At 36.0% G+C, this 18,062-nt stretch overlaps 1 protein-coding gene across 1 annotated transcript in view; it reads right to left on the bottom strand.

Moving 5' to 3' along the window:
* Positions 1-1,327: 1,327 nt before the first annotated feature.
* LOC123649859 overlaps positions 1,328-18,062 on the bottom strand; it is a 97,899-nt gene continuing 81,164 nt past the window's right edge. The window contains exon 3 of the mRNA XM_045568139.1: positions 1,328-1,707. The gene's annotated coding sequence lies outside the window, so the exon portion shown is untranslated. The remainder of the gene's footprint in view (positions 1,708-18,062) is intronic.

Genomic DNA, 18,062 nt, shown 5'->3' with positions numbered 1-18,062 from the left:
CAAAGTTCCTTTCCATATCTATAATTTTATAATTATTTATGGTTCTAAATATTCAAGTTCTAGTTAATCTTGGAGACTATGAAAACTGATTATTTAATTAAAATTTTGGACATAAATTATATTAAAATATCAATCATCTTGGAAAAACATCACATATAGATATATGCAGAGTTATACATACAGTTTCATATATAATTATATATAAAGTGAATTAGATCTAAATTTCATGTCTCATTCCTGTGTAATTTTTAATTTCTGTCATACAGCAAGATTCTTTCAAGGAATGAAACTTCTTGGCTACATCTTGAATGTGGATAGAAAATAAGAAAAGTCCAATTCATATTCAAATACAAATAAATACAGACTCTGTAACAGATATAACAAGTTAATCATTAGTCAATAACTTTTTCTTTAGGTAATTTGAAATGAGCTGTATTTGGTATTTGTGTAAATAAATGGAACGATCAACTACTTGAGGATTGCATATACCTGTTTTCCTCCTGGGGTGCACCACAGTAGCCAAAAAAGCAAAGTATGAAACATATATATATATATATATATATATACACACACACACACACACATACATACATATATACTTCTCTGGATATAGTTCTAACAGAAATATAAAATGTTTCTAAGAATTAGAAACAGTTTTAAATCATACCTTATAATAGCAGTTGAAAGTATTTTCTTAATGAGGATAACTTAAAAATTTCTCACACTATTTTATTTACAGATAAATTTCTATATTTTTATATACATATTTTTAAATATTTACAAGGTGTTGCTATGTTGCCCAGGCTGGAGTCTAGTTGTTATTCACCGGTACCATCCCACTACTGGTCAGCAGAGGGGTTTTGACCTGCTCCATTTCCGACTTGAGCCGGTTTACCCAACCTTAGGCAACTTGGTGGTGCTTGGCTTTCCTAAGGTCACCATACTGATGACAACTTAGTGCAGACGCCAGATCCGCCTAGCACACTACCACCCAGAACGCTTGGGCTCAGGCAATCCTACCCCTGCCTTCCCAGCAGCTGGGCCTACAGGTGGGCACCATCGTACCTGGCTATTTGATATATTTAAAAGCAACTAAGGAAGGGAATAAAACACATTTAACGAAAATGCTCAACAAAAACCAACTCCAAATCAAAAGACAAATGGTTCAACAACTATGTATAAATCCTAATTTAACTTGAATAACCAGCTAGGATGAGAAATATAGAAAATTCAAATAGTGGATGGTATTCACATATGAAGCTAGAGATTGCTGTCAGGGAAAGCCTATGATACAAATTCGACTTTTTATTGCCGTTATCAAGACAAGTGATCCCACTCTGTCACTCCCCCGGCCACACACAGACAGCCCATTTTACTTACTAGCTACCTCCAGCGACGCGTTGTGGCTCACGGCCTCCCCAAGGTAATTCCTCGCTACACAGACGTAGACCCCCTCGTCGGGCCTACTTTTCCGGCCGTGTACTATACGTAAGAAAAATAAAGATCCGCTCGGCAGCAGCATTCGGTGTGAGCGAGGGTCATCTTTGTCTGTCTCCACTCTCTCCCCCCCTTTGTACCATTCAATGGTGGGTGTGGGGCGGCCTTCGGCTTTACAGTTCAAAGTTGCAGGTTCTCCTTTAGAGACAATTAGGTCCGAAGGGTGTTCAACAATACGAGGTGGAAAATCTTCTTGACGAAGACGGGAGCCTGTAGAAGAATTGACAAAATATCTTCATGCATCACTTGAAAACAATTAAAAGTCTTATTTCAAAAGCACTGGCTTTACCACTACTATTTAAACACTGCATAATATGGACCTACCCTTCCTGGCCTATTTACAAACTAATCCCTCTGGTGTCCACCTTGATTACGCCTTCCAATTCCTGCATCCTTTTGACCCTCCTCCACTTAGAAAGTTCTCTTGCTTAAACATGGCCTGTACAAATCCTGTCTGCTCCTCAAATCCCTTATCCACGAATGCTTGCAGAACCTATTACATTGTCTGTTTATGCCATGCATGTGCCTGTTTTTGCAAAGGAATGTGTTAGAGAACTATTGCATAGCTTCCTGAGTATTACAAATAATGGCATGGCTTTCTGGAATCTCCCTTTTAACTAACATCAATCAACACTTTAACAAAACATATGCTATATATGGATGAACATTTACATTCAAATATGTAATGAAACTGTTCTTTTGTGGGTTTTTTTTTTTCCTATTTTTTTTTAACATCTTGGGGATACTCGGAGGACCAGGGAGACTCTAGATGGAATGATAAAGACAAAAGCACTTCAAAAAACGTGTCATGAGGCTCTCCCCTTCAGATAAACAATTCCCCCTCTGAACACTTCCCCCTCCCCAATTTCTGCACTCATGTTTTTCCTCAAGCTTTACACCAGAGGACAGATGAAGTGAGTGGCGGTGAAAACAGGGAGGGCTTCTGCAATGCTGTCATGCAGGGTCACAAAAGGTGGCCTGGAGTTTGCCCTGTAGGAAAGAATTCAGGCTTTCGAAAGCTCCAGTGCCACACAGGGCAGCTCCTTCAGGGACACAGCACAGGTCACTGGGCAAAGACATGGAAGAAGGAAAGAAGACCACACCAAGACCATGAAAACAAGACAGCCTCTGCCTGCGATCCTTAACTGCAGCTCAAAGTCAAGTGTAAGAGGCAATGGGAATTCAGAGTCAAGTGTGTACAAAAGCAGTTCCTTGCTGGGTAGGGTGAGGGCTACTGACAGAAACAAGAACAAGCCCTGAGAGTTGTGTGGAGCTTTGCCCCTTACAGAGCTTGTTATTTCCCATCTTCCTCTCCAGGGAAACATCAGGAAAGCACCTGGGCCTGCAGCTGGTCAGCGGTAGCACTGAACAGATTGTGTGAATTTGGGGAGGCCACTTCTGAGACTCAGATGTTACATATGTAAAAAGGACATGACAATGGCTAACTCCCAGGACTACTGTGAGGAACACTGATACTGTGTGTAAAATATCCACCAATGTAACAATTTTAGATGCTAAATAGTAGCTATCATCCAAATCACTGAGTGCAGTGGTTCTCAAACCAGCCCCACATTAGAAGCACCTGCAGAACTTAAATACAAATGCCACTGCCCAGGCCCCACCTAGAATCTTCAAGGGTACCAGACATGGGGTGTTGTTTCCAAAGCCCCTCCTGCCCCTTCTCTCCTCGGGGGATTTGTGATGACGCTGGGGATGCAAACCATTTATTTAGTTCAAGCCACTAGTTGTACAGAAGCCAGGGATGAGGTTGAACAATGGGCTGAAGGTCATACAGTCCTGTGAGCAGGTGAGGTCCCAGGTTCCCTGTCAGAGACTTCCCTTCCTCAATTCAGGATGTTTGCCCCATCCTTTATTATTATGCCTAACACATAAGAAATGCACACAGCAGGAATCGAGTGCAAACTCCTGAGCCAACCACAGTGCAGCAGCAGCAGCCATGGGAGCTTGGCAGAACAGTGGGAAGCACCCTGACTCCAGCTCCCAGAAACCTGTGGCCCTGGGTCAGCGCCTCCCGCTCCCTGGGAGGGCTCTCCCATCTGCAGTGCCCAGGCCCTGTGGGCCTCAGAGCAGACTGAGGACCCTTACAGCCCACACACTTTGGCTTTTCAGGGCCCTCTCGATGCCACCAGGCCAGAAATTCCTGGGAACTTACTCTTGCTTGGATTCCAAAACAAATGTTTTCTGAAACTGTCCTTTTTTTTTTTGAGACCGAGTCTCCCTCTGTTGCCCAGGCTAGAGTGAGTGCCATGGCGTCAGCCTAGCTCACAGCAACCTCAAACTCCTGGGTTTAAGCGATCCTCCTGCCTCAGCCTCCCGAATAGCTGGGACTACAGGCATGCGCCACCATGCCCGGCTAATTTTTTCTATATATATTTTAGTTGGCCAGATAATTTCTTTCTATTTTTAGTAGAGACGGGGTCTCACTCTTGCTCAGGCTGGTTTTAAACTCCTGACCTGGAGCGATCCACCCACCTCGGCCTCCCAGAGTGCTAGGATTACAGGCGTGAGCCACCGCGCCCGGCCCTGAAACTGTTCTTTATACAGACTTTTCTGTCTTCCTAAACAATAAGATAATATATATACTTTCCCCAGAGATTTTACTAACTTTATTAGTAGTCATAATTATGTTAATATTTTAATAGACTTCAAAGATAAAGTGCTAAATAATTGAGTTTAAATAGTTAAATATGATATTAAATGGAAAAGGCTATTGGGTGAGTGGCTGCATTCTAGACCTTATGTATCACTTAATAAATGAGGCCCTGAGTGTATGTCATTTAAATATTTTCTGTGTCTATACCTAACTTTTTCCAGTGAAAATAGAGTCTCAAAAACAGGGATGATGCTTTATATTTTTTAATATTCCTATCATATTACTGCTTTTTGATAGTACCTATGTAAATTTCTCAAAGATTTCCCAAATTCAATAACCAAAGGTTTCACTGAATTGAGCCCCAAACCTTGCTTTCATCTAGTGTTCCAGTCTCAATTAAGAAGGCAGAGTAGAAACCAGGCTTCCTTATAGTCTCCCTTTCTGTCCCCTAGTCCTTAAAATTCCTTTCTAGAATTTTTTACATTAATCTACTCATCCTCATCTGTACAGCCAGTTACCACCTGAAGTCCAACTACCATCCCTTTCCACCAATATTTAGGAAAGCCTCTTAAAAATTAATAGTTACACTTCAATGTAGAAAGATGAAGGCTGTGAAATAATCTGGGTCCTCCTCTACTTCAGAGGCTCTTAAAATAAACTCATTGTTCTTAAGATAAGCTCCTTTAAGACCTACAAGAGCCAGCATGTTCATTCCCTGATCTAGTTCTCCAGACTCTTCCTATTTCACTCCTTTCTCTGCTCTCCGCAGCCCAGCCTTCTGTTAGTTCCATAAACATCCCGCGCTTCCTCCTGCCACAGGGCCTGGGCTCAAAATAATCTTATCCTAGTTTGCCAACACTCTTCTTTCAAATCCCTGCTCTCAATGATCTTTACAAGAAAATTAAATGCCACTTTCACAAACCTAAATAGTACTACATTTCTATCCTTGGTAAAAATGATCAGAATTATAATATAAATCTATGTATCTGATACTTTGAATATTATCTGTTTTTCCCACTATTCTGTAAGATCTGTGGGGCTGATTTTGCTCATGGTTGTTTACCTTATGCCTGGCAGACTGCTGAGTATGTTATAGTACTCAATAAATATGTGTTGGATAAATGAAAGAAATAAATTAAGTGCTGAAAAGAAAGACTTAACTGAGCAGAATGAGATGAAGTTTAAGAATCATGCATTCTATAGAGACTTTAAAAAATGTATTTTTTCAATTGTAACCAATATGCATACTATTCAACCTTGCAGAGGCTGTAAGCTCTGCATGGGGCTTATTTGTATCTTTGTTTAAATTGTTACTACTGCAATTCATTTTTTTTTTCTTGGTGAAATGACTAAGTGAATGATGAAACTAAAATATCTATTATTTGCTTATATCCACCATGAAATAAAAAATTTTAAACTGAAACGTTAAATAATAGTTTTATGATCTGAAATGTTGCTTGAGTTTAGTGCATGGTATACAACATGCTATAAGTTCTTCAAATGAAAACAGGTTCTAAAAGAGGAGGAAATAAATCAGCAACATAAGAATAACACAGGAATAATTTGGAAACTCATACTCTCTAAGGCTACATTGAAGTAAAGTGAAATTTAGAGTGGATTATAGATTATTCATAATTGTTAGTGCTGTAAAACTTCAGAAAAGAAAATATTTTAATAAGTATTGGCCTTTGCCTTGGCTATAATTATCAATGGTAGATGCTAATGATTCTCAACTGCTGAGGTAATACATATTTAATTAGAGCAAATTTTATTTGAACTTGTGAAGGCCCATTTCAGATAGGAAATAGGGATGCATAGGTTGCTATGAGGACAGAAACAAAGGGCATCTAAGACTACCTGAGCAAGTCAGAGAAGGCATCCAGAGACATGAAACTCGAGATGGGCCTTGAAGAATGAGTCAGAAAGAAAAGAAAGATGATTTCACCCAGAGGCACAGCTGTAAGAGTATACAGCACACTTGTGGGACCTACAGGTCAGTGAGTATGGCCTGGGTACAAGGTGCATGTCACAGATGGGGAAGTATGAGCCTGAAGAAACAGCTAAAAGAGTCTGGGTGCAGCAGCTCATGCCTGCAATCCCAGTGCTTTGGGAGACCAAGGTGGGAGGGTCGCTTGAGGCCAGAAGTTCAAGACCAGCTTGGGCAACCTAGTGAAACCTCTGTCTCTATGATGAAATCCCTGTCTCTATCAAAGAAATGGAAGGGAAGGGAGGGGAGGGGAGGGGGAGAGAAGGGAAGGGAATAGCTAAAAAGATATAATGTGATGGGTTTTGCACATCAAGGCAGAGTTCTGGAACCTAGTTCAAGGCAACAGGAAACCATTCAACAATTATGAGCAAGGGATTGGTGTGATCAAGTCTGGTTTTAAAGAACTCACTATTGGTAGTAAGAAACTGGACTTAGTAGGCTAAGCTAGGAAGAGAATTAATTAGGAACCTTTTGAATGCTTTAAACAATGATTACCTGATAACCTGATAACCTGAAGTTAGACATTGACAGAAAGAAGGGAAAATAGAGGGAGGAATCTAGAGATATCAAGTCATAAAATGAACAGACTCTATTCACTGGCAAAGTCTAGGATGATGAGAATAAAAATGCACAGGATGGAGGAGAAGCAGAGGATAGAAAGATTCCAAGTTTCTGGTCTTTGCAATGGACAAAGGGCAGTCTCAGTGAAGGTAGGGAATAAAAGAGTGAAATATGATGAGAGGAGGAAGGGCAGAGGAGATGACTTATTCAGTATGAGACAGGAAGAGTTTGGGGTATTTCTAGAATATCCAAATGGAGATGACAAACTGTTAATTTGTATATCCAAGTTGACCTCAGAAAAAAAATCTCAGCTGGAGCCATCAATTAGAATAGTACTGGTGACAAAAACCATGAGGTAGAATAAAACTCTCTAGGGAGGAGCTGTCGATTAGAATAGTACTGGTGACAAAAAACATGGGGTAGAATAAAACTGTCTAGGGAAGCTGGGTGCATTGGCACTTGCCAGTAGTCCCAGCTACTCCGGAGGCTGAGGTGGGGGCATCCTTGAGCCCAGGAGTTTGAGTCTGCAGTGTGCTATGATTGTGCCTGTGCATAGCCACTGCATTGCAGCCTGGGCAACATAGCACTCTGTCTCTAAAGAGCGGGGGGGAAAAACTGTCTAGGGAGAGAGTATAGAGAAAGTAATAACCAATTACAGAAACTAGCAGTCACTCAGGCTAAACTAAAGTACATAGTTGCTGAGGATTCTCCCTATCCCTAACCTGCAGTCCCATGTAGCCAGACCGGCATGACTTTTGGGAATGGAGAACTCAGGCCCAAATTTTCACCATGATGTTTGTATAGCAGCATTCAGTAAAAGTTCCTGCAATAAAAATGCTTTCTATATTATTAAAGTGTAAATTTTCAAAATGCTCTTTGGAACAGTCATCCCTCAGATTGTTAATAGGTATTGCTTCAGAAAAGAGCCACAGTTTTCAGGGTCTTTAATCTTGCTAATGTACATTATGATGTGCCAGAAGAGGGTATAGTATGCAGAATTTCCCAAACCAATTTGGCAACTAAATTCTTTTTTATTCTTTTCTGTTTTTCAAGAGAGCCTACTAAACTTTGCTTCTAAGAAACATATTTCATGAACTAATACACACTGTTGAGCATATAATAATCTGAAGAGAATGAGTAGCATTGGCAAATAAACAGTAATTTGACTGGAAAACAAGTAACTTTGGAAATCATAACAAAATATAGAAATCTTACATTTCTCATCATGCATGACCTTAGGAAAAAGACCTTCCAATTTCTGAGTGATTTTTATAACAAATGATTGGTTAACTGCAATTTAAAAAAACCATAAATGTCATCTTCATTAGGAAACTATAATAAAGTATTGTTTGTTATCAACTCTAAGCAGGAAGAAAAGGAACATAAAAGAAAACACTATTAATTATCTGCCATCTCCTTTATCACAACAGCACCCTTATGAGGTGGGTGTTATATCTGTGTCCACATAAAATAACTGAGACTCTCAGCTGTCACTCAGCTGGGAGGTGGCTCTGCTGGGATTCAATCCTAGTCAAATTCAAAATGCTTGCTCTTTCTAACTATTCCATAAATACTGCTAGGATTCATTAGTTAAAATCCATTGAGAAACATGCTTTGTCCATTCTTATTTCCAGCACTGAAAGTGTTCATTTTGATTGCTTACTTTTAAAGTGTAGATGATAACAACAGCAAGCAGCAGTCAAACCTAGTGACATCTGTTGTTCTTTGCCCATGCATAGAGTATCTACCTGTAAACCAAATGATTCCATAGTCATGTAACTCAGTAAAGACCTTGATGATGAATATAATGGGCTAAAAAACTTTCCTTGTACTGTGTCATCTTCTCTAATATGATCTTGCATTATAGAGTAAATGGCCTTACATTATCAGTTTATAATATTTTGAGGATCTCAATTCCCACATAACTGATTGCACAATTAAACTTCAATATCCTTGGTTCCCAACTTTTTTCTACCAACATAAGGGAAAAGTCACCCAACTTATATCTGTAACTCTAACTCACTTTCTCAAAGCGGGGCTTTGAGGGAGTTATACCTAGATCAAATAGGGAAGAGCATATATGAATCTCAGAAAAGTGTAGATGAAAGACTCCAAGCGATTCCCATCTTTCTCCTTAGAAGTGGTATTCACTTTCACCCTACCACAATATAATACATATTTTTGTATACATAGTATATATAGAATATTCTTGATTCATTCATAAAAAGCTTTCTCTCTTCAATCATAAATTCTGAGTTCATATAAGATACCTGACAACCATCCTTGTTATGCTAATTCATGTATATTTTATATAATTAGATACAAGGTTTATACTACAATTGGCAAAACCAACTTCCAGGTTTCAACCACACTTTGCACAGAAAATTTAAAAGTTAGAAAGAAGAGAGGGAGAAAGAACAAAGAGACTGATGAAGTGAGGCTTTAACAAGGAAGTAGGATGATACTGTCAACTGCGCTCAGTAAGAAGCATGGTGGAACCTTGGGAATATAGCATGATTCACTTCAGGCAAGACCAGCATTAGGGAAAGGGCAGGGCAGATTCCTTCAACAACTGCCCGGTTGGAAGATAAAATATAAACACGACTGATGGAAATATTTAAATATTTACACAACCACAGCTGGAAAAAGATATACACGTAAGTGCTAAGTATTTCAAGGAAATATATCAAAGTCACATGAGATTTATGATGAGGAAACCAAACTCCTAGTTGGATGTAAATTGTTTCCCCCACTGAGACATCACTTTTACAGAAACACGAGCAAGTAACCATTTAAGAGACTACTCTTGTTAATATTCTGTTGAGGTAAGCAAATATACATATATATAATTTTATTCTTTTTAAATATATATGATATTTTTCTAGCATAACAGTGATATTTGTCTTAAGGTTTTATTTATGTTTTCAAGTCTGTTTCTTGAAACAGAGAGTAAAGCAGTATTTATTTTTTTAATAGTCTTGTTTTGATCCAAATTTTTTTCATATTCTTTGGTGTATAAAATTAGAAAACCCAAAATGATTAAAATATCCATCTGCATCAAATCTCATATTAAAGCATCTTGCAGCACAAAAATGCTTATAAAATTGCTAAGAGCCCAAGAGGAACAAATTTAGTGAGTAGTTGACAGATATACAATGAATATTAATAGACAATTTGGTGACATCTGTCCAAGGTGGGAATGGGATGTATATAATTGCCTTAATAACATACCTATATTTGAAAAAAAATACCCATATTCTTAAAAGAGCCTTGCCTCTTAACATTTTTATTTAAGCTCCGTTTACATTTTAAGGAGCAGAACTGCCACCAATTATTAACATAAATCCTATCATGGGTACCAATCCTGTAATTTTCCTGTCAGAATTTCATCCGAGAAGGAGATATTTGTTAAAAATAAGAAGGCAGCACCAGTTAATTACTCACCGTGCAGAGAGTAGACATAAATATCCCCTATCGAGTTATATACATTTCCCAAATACACTTACTGCTGGAATAAGAAGTATAAAAAGTCCACATTCTACAGAAAAACTAAGTGATTTCACCTGGATTTATAGTAAAAGGAATAAAAGGAAAACAGAATGTGTTAAAATAACTACATGATTAACAGATCATGCCACTTTCCTCACTTTGTTTTATCCTAAGATGATAATCTTCTACCTAAGAAGATTATTTAAGGGGAAAAAAACCCTTTTCTAGCCAAAGGTTGGAATAATCCCAATAATTAACTGAGTGCTAGCCGTAGCACTTACCATCTAAAATGATTACCAAAATAGACCAAAATGAATTCCAGGAGTGAATGCCTGGTGTTTTTGTAATATTCCTGTAGAATTTAATATCATATGGCCATATCCTCAGAGATAGGAAAGAGACTGACAGTAGCATAAGTTAGATTTTAGAAATAATTCTATCTCCCTATTCCATTTTTAATAATATACAGACAACTAAACAGAAGAGATGTTTCTGTCATGGGACCCAAATATCATAGAAGCTAGTAGGGCATTAACTGCAGGAATCGCCTCAGCTGACTGAATTCAGGCAGGATTCACTCTGAGCTGTAACTAAAGGAATTGGAGAGTTGAAGCTGGCTAGCTGAGTTCATTTTTCCTATTTGCCCCTTACTAAAATAGAAGGATTTTACTTTCTGTAAAATGCCAAACAAAAATATCTGTATATCTTAAAGTCCAAATTCTCTCACTCTCCTATCCATCCATCAACATAAAGAAATACGAAATAAAATCCATGATTTTAACAGCCTGAAGTCTACAAAGGGAGATAGAAATATTAACAAAAATAATATTGAAAAATAAGAGCCATACAAGATAAGACAATAGGAGAAACCGGAATCAGAGGAAGGAATGGCGGTCGGGGGTGGAGCCATAAGCTACTGCAGCATCTGTGGGGAAAGTCATTAAAGCTAGAGACACTGAATTCAAGTCTAGGCTCTCGGATTTCTTAGTTGTTTGAACTTGGATAAATAGATTAACCTGCCTGAATGTTAGTTTCTTCATCTGTAAAATAAGGATAAAATAATGCCTACACTTTATAAGTTAGCATAACTTCTAATGCGTAAAATAATATTACATTGATCCATGGGTTGGAACATTAATTTAGTATTTTAGAAGTTGGCATAAGCATCGTTGTTCCATTTTATAATATTCCTCCCAACCCTCTTATAGAATTACATTAGGATGCTTATTAATTTATACAGAAATTAATTACATTTTCCCCTAGATTTGTGAGAAGCATTGCAAATGAAGCTAAGTCCCAAGTTTTAGTTGAGAATTCAACTCAAAATAATTTTCCACTTTCATGGTTCTTGGCAGGTTCTGGCATAATTATAGCAAAACATCTTTCAAAACAGAAGAAAACAAAATAAAACCAAGCTAGAGCACTTAGCACACAGCTAAATTATTGTTTTACTGAGAAGCATCAGAGGTTGACTGACTAAAGCCATCTTTAAGAAAGTATCTCTGTTTTTTTGTGAAAAAATATTCCAAATAAATCCATTGACTAAATGTAGTACTTTTCAAATTTAAAAAACACACTAGTGCTTTTAAAATATTACTGACTGAATAGTCATATTGTCTTTTATTTCCATTTTATTACAAATATAAAAATATTATGGGTAACCAGAGGACAGATTAAGTTTGTAATTGTGCATCCTAATGCCTATTCTAACGGACCAAAATATTTAGGTTTGAAAATATAACATAACACAATAAATATAATACAATAAAATACAGTAGCTTATTTCAGCGGTTAGGATCAATTAAATCTTCACATTTTTCACTGACAAAAGACCTTGGACAATTGAGAGTTTAAATTGAGAAAAACAGTATTTGGGTGGCCCTATGATTCCTTTTATTGCTATGGAAATATAGTTAATCATAATCTTGGATTTTCTACATATTAGAACAAATTATATGGTATTGCAATCAATGTGAATCTGCAGTTCATTTCTTTCTTTATAATATGGAAATGGCAGATGGTTATAAATTTGAGCCAACTATAACCTCAATATACAGAACATGAGCAAACTCCCCTATTGAAGTGGCAACTTAAAAATATATAAAACCATAAAATAAACATTGCTTAGCAAAACTCCTTTGTTCTCAATTTAAACTTCTCAGGAGAGAGTCTTTATTCTGAAGTTAATCTAAATTTTGTGTTTAAAACCATGCTTGTAAGTCATACATTTAAAGTATGTAAAAGCAAGTATGAATATAATTCCTTAACCACAGAGAAGGTTTTAAAAATTATAATGTAAAGTAAAAGCTATCAATTGTTTCTCTAAAGAGTTGCATTAGATTTTCATAGAATCTGTTCATTACAGATATAATTTGCTAGGAGTCAATAACTGAAAATGAACTAAAGTACTAAAAATAAAGCTTTCAGCTCTACTTTTTAAATTAGGTAGTCATACTTATGTCATATTTAAAGAACCCTTGATTCTAGGTGAGTTACTAATGTCTTCAAGATAGAATATGGAAATATAATTTTAAGGATAATGGTCTAGAAATAATTACACCTTAAGAAAACAAAATAACTTTTTAAGGTTGTTAGAAATCCCTATAGGAATGCAATCAACTCACTCATTTTAAAAACTCAGTCAGTATTTGATAAAAAGATAAAAAACATGCAAGGTGCTAATAAATTTTTTTAAAAAAACTTCAGTCAGTACTTTTGACATGAACAAGAATTTCTGAAGAACATTTTTCACACATTAGCAAACTAACTGTAATATTTCCCTCCTTGTACCTTCCCCATTACTCTCTTACTATATCTTAGATTTGGCTTTTACAGATTCTAAGTGGTACCTTGATAAAATGCTGAGAGGCAGATTCTAATCATTTGGCACACAAGATATGAGATTTTAAAAGCTATTTCACATGTTAACTTAAAATCTAAATTTTAACTAATGAATTAAATACTTAAATAGTATACTACAGTATATGCTGTAGTAAATGTTAAGTTGTTAAGTATGGAATGTCTGATTTCCTTAAGTACTAAGTTTGACAGTCGATATTCCTGACATTTCACTTTGACACTTCTTGGTATTTTTTTTTCCTTTTTTTTTTTTTTTTTTTTTTATTGTGAAGGTACATCCCCATTCTTTCAAATGCACGTTTTGGCTTGTGAATATCTTTAAAATTTATTTTTTTAGAGCAATTTTTGTGAAACCATGGATAAGTCAAAAATTCATGTTATTTTCGAATATGAGTTCCATCATGGAACCAATGCAGTTCAGACAGCTTGAAATATCAACAAAGTGTTTGGGAAGGATGTGGCTAAGGAACGCATAGTATGTTAATGGTTTAAGAGGTTCCATTCTGGTGATTTTAATCTTAAAAATGAGCCATTTGGGTGACCTGAGACCAAGGAGGATAATGATGAGCTGAAAGCTATAGTGAAAACAAATCCATCTCAACCTATGTGTGAATTAGCAGCAAGTTTTGACATTACTATTCCAACAATATTGGACCAGATGAAACAAATGGGCAAGGTAAAGAAACTGGAGAGATGGGTACTGCATGAATTAAACAAGCATCAGAGAAGCATTCATCTCGAAGTTTCCCTTTCTTTCCTGTCATAACATAAAAGCAAACCACTTCTACACTGTATTGTTACATGTGAAGAAAAATGGATTCTTTTTGACAATCACAAGTGTTCAGCATAATGGTTGGATAAAGATGAAGTGCTGAAACACAATCCAAAACTGAATATTCATCAAAAAAAGCTAATGGTGTCTGTTTTGTGGTCCAGTGCTGGCATTATCCACTACAGCTTCATAAAACGTGGTCAACTGATGTGGACGTCTACAGCAAACAACTGGATGAAATGATGAAGATGCTTGAGATTAAGTAGTCACGATTGGTCAATAGAGACAGGCCAAACCTCTTGTAAGACCACATGTCTCAAAAAACAATGCTATTCAAACTATAGAAGCTGGACTTGAAAACTCTCTGTCATCTACTGTATTCACCAGACCTTGCACCAATTGACTACCACTTCTTCCAGGCTTTGGACCACTTCTTGCAAGGAAAAATATTCAATTCTCAAAAAACTGTGGAAAAGGCCTTTTGTGATTTCATTGCCACTCATTCTCCAGGAATAAACAAGCTACCGTAAAGATGGCAAAACTACGTCTATAATTTAGGTGCATACTTTGATTAATTGTACTGCTTCTTGTTTGAGATATAATAAACTTTACTTTTGATTCTGAAATAGGACATTTCATATTTAATGATCTAAAATAGAAATAGGTAACTACTAATCTTTGTTTTCTAAAGGGGTAAATAATTTATCATTCCAAAACAAATGTAGAGTGGATCTATTAGAGAAAACCCCACCATAAATAAAATAGTAACATTTATAATTTTAATGCAAAACATAAGAACCACCCCCCAAAATTCTCCTAATTCCAAGGGCATCTTAATTATGGGTAACATGATGTCTGTATATATTTATCATTTTGCATTTCAATGCCACATGAAAAGAGAAATATGATACTTTTAGTCATTTTGAGAGGGGTTTAATTCTTCATTATGAAGGGGAAAAGCTATAAAATTAGTTTTGTTTAGAAAGTATTTATAATGTTGAAATGTTTGTGTTATGTTAATAAAGAGATCATAACTGAAATACTTCTACAACCCCAGTCCCTAGAACAGCACCTAGCACTCAGCAGACACTCAATAAACACTTGTTGAATGAATGACCAATAATGGAAAAAGAAAATGGCAGGTGACCCCATACATATTTATAAGTAGTTTAGAACATGGTATATACAAACATCCATTCTTGGAGGCAGTCAGTACAACCCTGAGCTGTGGAGTACATAAGAGAAACTCTTCATTCTGTTTCTGGGAAGCATAAATCCACAAGAGAAAAGAACCCTTGAGTCACAACCTCCCTGAAGGCATATGGAGATACAAGCCTTTTGGTCCACTGAAAGTTGGGAGCTCTCTTTAAAACTAATTCTGAGGACATTGAAACCTGTGCACAGTATCATGTGTGGTGCAAATACAAGGATTAACAGGTTTAAATTGCATAATTTTAGCTGAAGAGAGAGATTGATAGGAAGAGGGAGACAGAGTCAGAGGGAGAAAAAGACATGGAAAAAAGATATGAAAAGAATCTTTTTAAAAAATTATTATTTCAAAATATTATAGGGCTACAAATGTTTTTGGTTACATGGATGACTTTTGTTATGCTTGGGTCAGGATTCTAAGTGTGTCCATTACCCAGATAGTGTCCATTGTACCTGTTAGGTAGGTTTTCACCCATCCCCTACTCCCCCCTGCCCCCTGCTTGATTTCCACTGAGTTTTACTTCCCTGTGTGTACATGTGTGCTCCTCGGTTAGTTCCAATTTAATAGGGAGTACATGTGATGTTTGTTTTTCCATTTTTTGGATACTTCACTTAGGATAATGGTCTGCAGTTCCATCCAAATTGTTGTAAAAAGGATTAATTGATCCTTCTTAATGGCTGAGTAGTATTTCATAGTATACACATACCACATTCTATTAATCCACTCATGAATTGATGGGTACTTAGGCTGATTCCAAATCTTTGCAATTGTGAATTGTGTGATAAATTGTGTAATAAACATCCAAGTGCAGGGTCTTTTTGATAAAATGACTTCTTTTCCTTTGCATAAATATCCAGTAGTGAGATTGCTGGATCAAATGGTAGGTCTACTTTTAGTTCTTTGAGGAATCTCCATACTGTTTTCTATGGAGGTTGTACTAATTTGCAGTCCCACCAACAGTGCATAAGCATTCCTGCCTTTCTGCATCCACACCAGCTTCTATTGTTTTTGGACTTTCTAATAAAAAGCCATTCTTACTGGGGTAAGGTAATATCTCATGTGGTTTTAATTTGAATTTCCCTGATGATTAGTGATGATGAGCAATTTTTCATGTTCATTGTCCATTTGTCTATCTTCTTTTGAGAAACTTCTGTTGATATCTTTTGCCTACTTTTTAATGTTTTTTTTTTCCTTGTTTATTTGCCTGAGTTTTTTGTAGATTCTGGTCATTAGCCCTTTATCGGATATATAGCTTTAAAATATTTTCTCCCATTCTGTTGGTTGTCTGTTTGCTCTGTTGATTATTTCCTTAGCTGTGCAGAAGCTTTTTAATTTAATCAAGTCCCATTTATTTATTTATTTTTGTTGTTGCTGTGATTGCCTTTGGGGTCCTCTTCATGAATTCTTTGCTTAGGCTGATATCTAGAAGAGTTTTTCCAATATTTTCTTCTAGCATTCTTATGTTTTCATGCCTTACATTTAAGTCTTTTATCCATCCTGAAAAGAATCTTAATGTGATTTCTTAGAGACTGTATTCCATGATGTTCTGGTACTATTTTCATAATAAAACATTCCATTTTAGAAGTTATGAAAGCCAACATATATTTTTGAAAAATATGGAGAAAATAAAATTCAGCCTCTGCTAACTCTATAACATCCATTTATTCACTCAACAAATACATTCTAAATGCCCTTGCTGCACCAAGTCTGTGCTAGATGCTGTTGATATATGAGCGCAAAAAAAAAAAAAAAATCCTCAAAAAAAGCACATACAGGAATACCTCTTTTTTTTTTGATTATTAAAGATGCATGGTTAATATAAATGACAAGTGTCACTCTATGCACTTAAATAATGTGCATGCACTTATATACCTTGTAGGAAACAATAAACTTTCATGTGGGCACACAGAAACAACCAGTAAACAAATCTGAAAAAGTTTTCTATGCGGAACTGTGTGCAACAGAGTCAGAATGAGTGGAAGCAAACCATTTTGACAAAAATAAGCTTTCCAGAAAAGGTGAAAAGCCTGAGTGAGATTAAATGAATAGAGGCCACAAACCCTGAGGCGCATAGCTGCCCACTCATGCCCTGTGTGATCACTCAGAGTTAAAAGACTGGATATGGATTTAAACCGATTAACAGGTATCAATTGCCTCTTCTCTTTAGGAAGCAAATAGACCTAATTATCTTACTTATCTTCCATGAAGAAATGTTACAAGCTAATTCCTAGTCTACGCTGGCCTGGGAAAATTATTTTTCTAAACCTTAAATTATTTCTCACTTCATATTTGACTATTCTTTAGTAATTCTGAGATCCTCTAATAATAATAAATTAAACTCCAATTACATTATCAAAATATATTAATATCTTTTTTACTATTCAGCCTGTAATAAATGACAGAATATCTCAATGCAATAGGTTTTATTTTCTCTAGCTTTCTGCTAACATAGACACTACAATTAAGATAGAAAAAGATGCAGCATAGGTTGTTGGTTTTTTTTAATAACTTTACTTTGTTATTAATCTTAGAATGATATTTATATAATAAAGTCTTCTGAAAAACGTAAAAGTAATTGTCTCTTGAAAGAATTATTTTATTTACTACATATATGCATAAACTACATGCAGGTATTTTCAGAGGAAAATATACACTCATTAAAGTAAAACCTACTGAAATATAAGGCAAAGGCATGACAAACTGGAATAATATCACATTCAGTAGGTAACCTTTTAAAAAACTTTAAGTATTAAATATCAAATGAAAGCAGTACTTCTCAATGCGTGATCTTTTTTGTATGTATATAAAGTTTCTTTAGCTTTTAAGTATTCTATATTTTATTTATTTTATCTTTGTGCTTTAGAAAAACCTGGTATAAGGTTAAAAATGTGGATAACTTGTCCCTGATCTACTCAGCAGTAATCTCTGGGTATGAAAACTTGTAACTGGTACTTCACAGGCACACAAGGTGATTTTTAATGTAGACTAAAGTTTTGAGAACAACTAAACTAGAAGTTGAACCTATTGTGATATATTTTTCTCATACTATTAAATGTTCTGAAATTGTGCCATT

This window comes from Lemur catta, chromosome 1 (genome assembly GCF_020740605.2).
Source record: "Lemur catta isolate mLemCat1 chromosome 1, mLemCat1.pri, whole genome shotgun sequence".
Lineage (NCBI taxonomy): Eukaryota > Metazoa > Chordata > Mammalia > Primates > Lemuridae > Lemur > Lemur catta.
The sequence above is the reverse complement of the archived record's forward strand: the minus strand, read 5'-3'. Positions and strand labels throughout refer to the sequence as shown.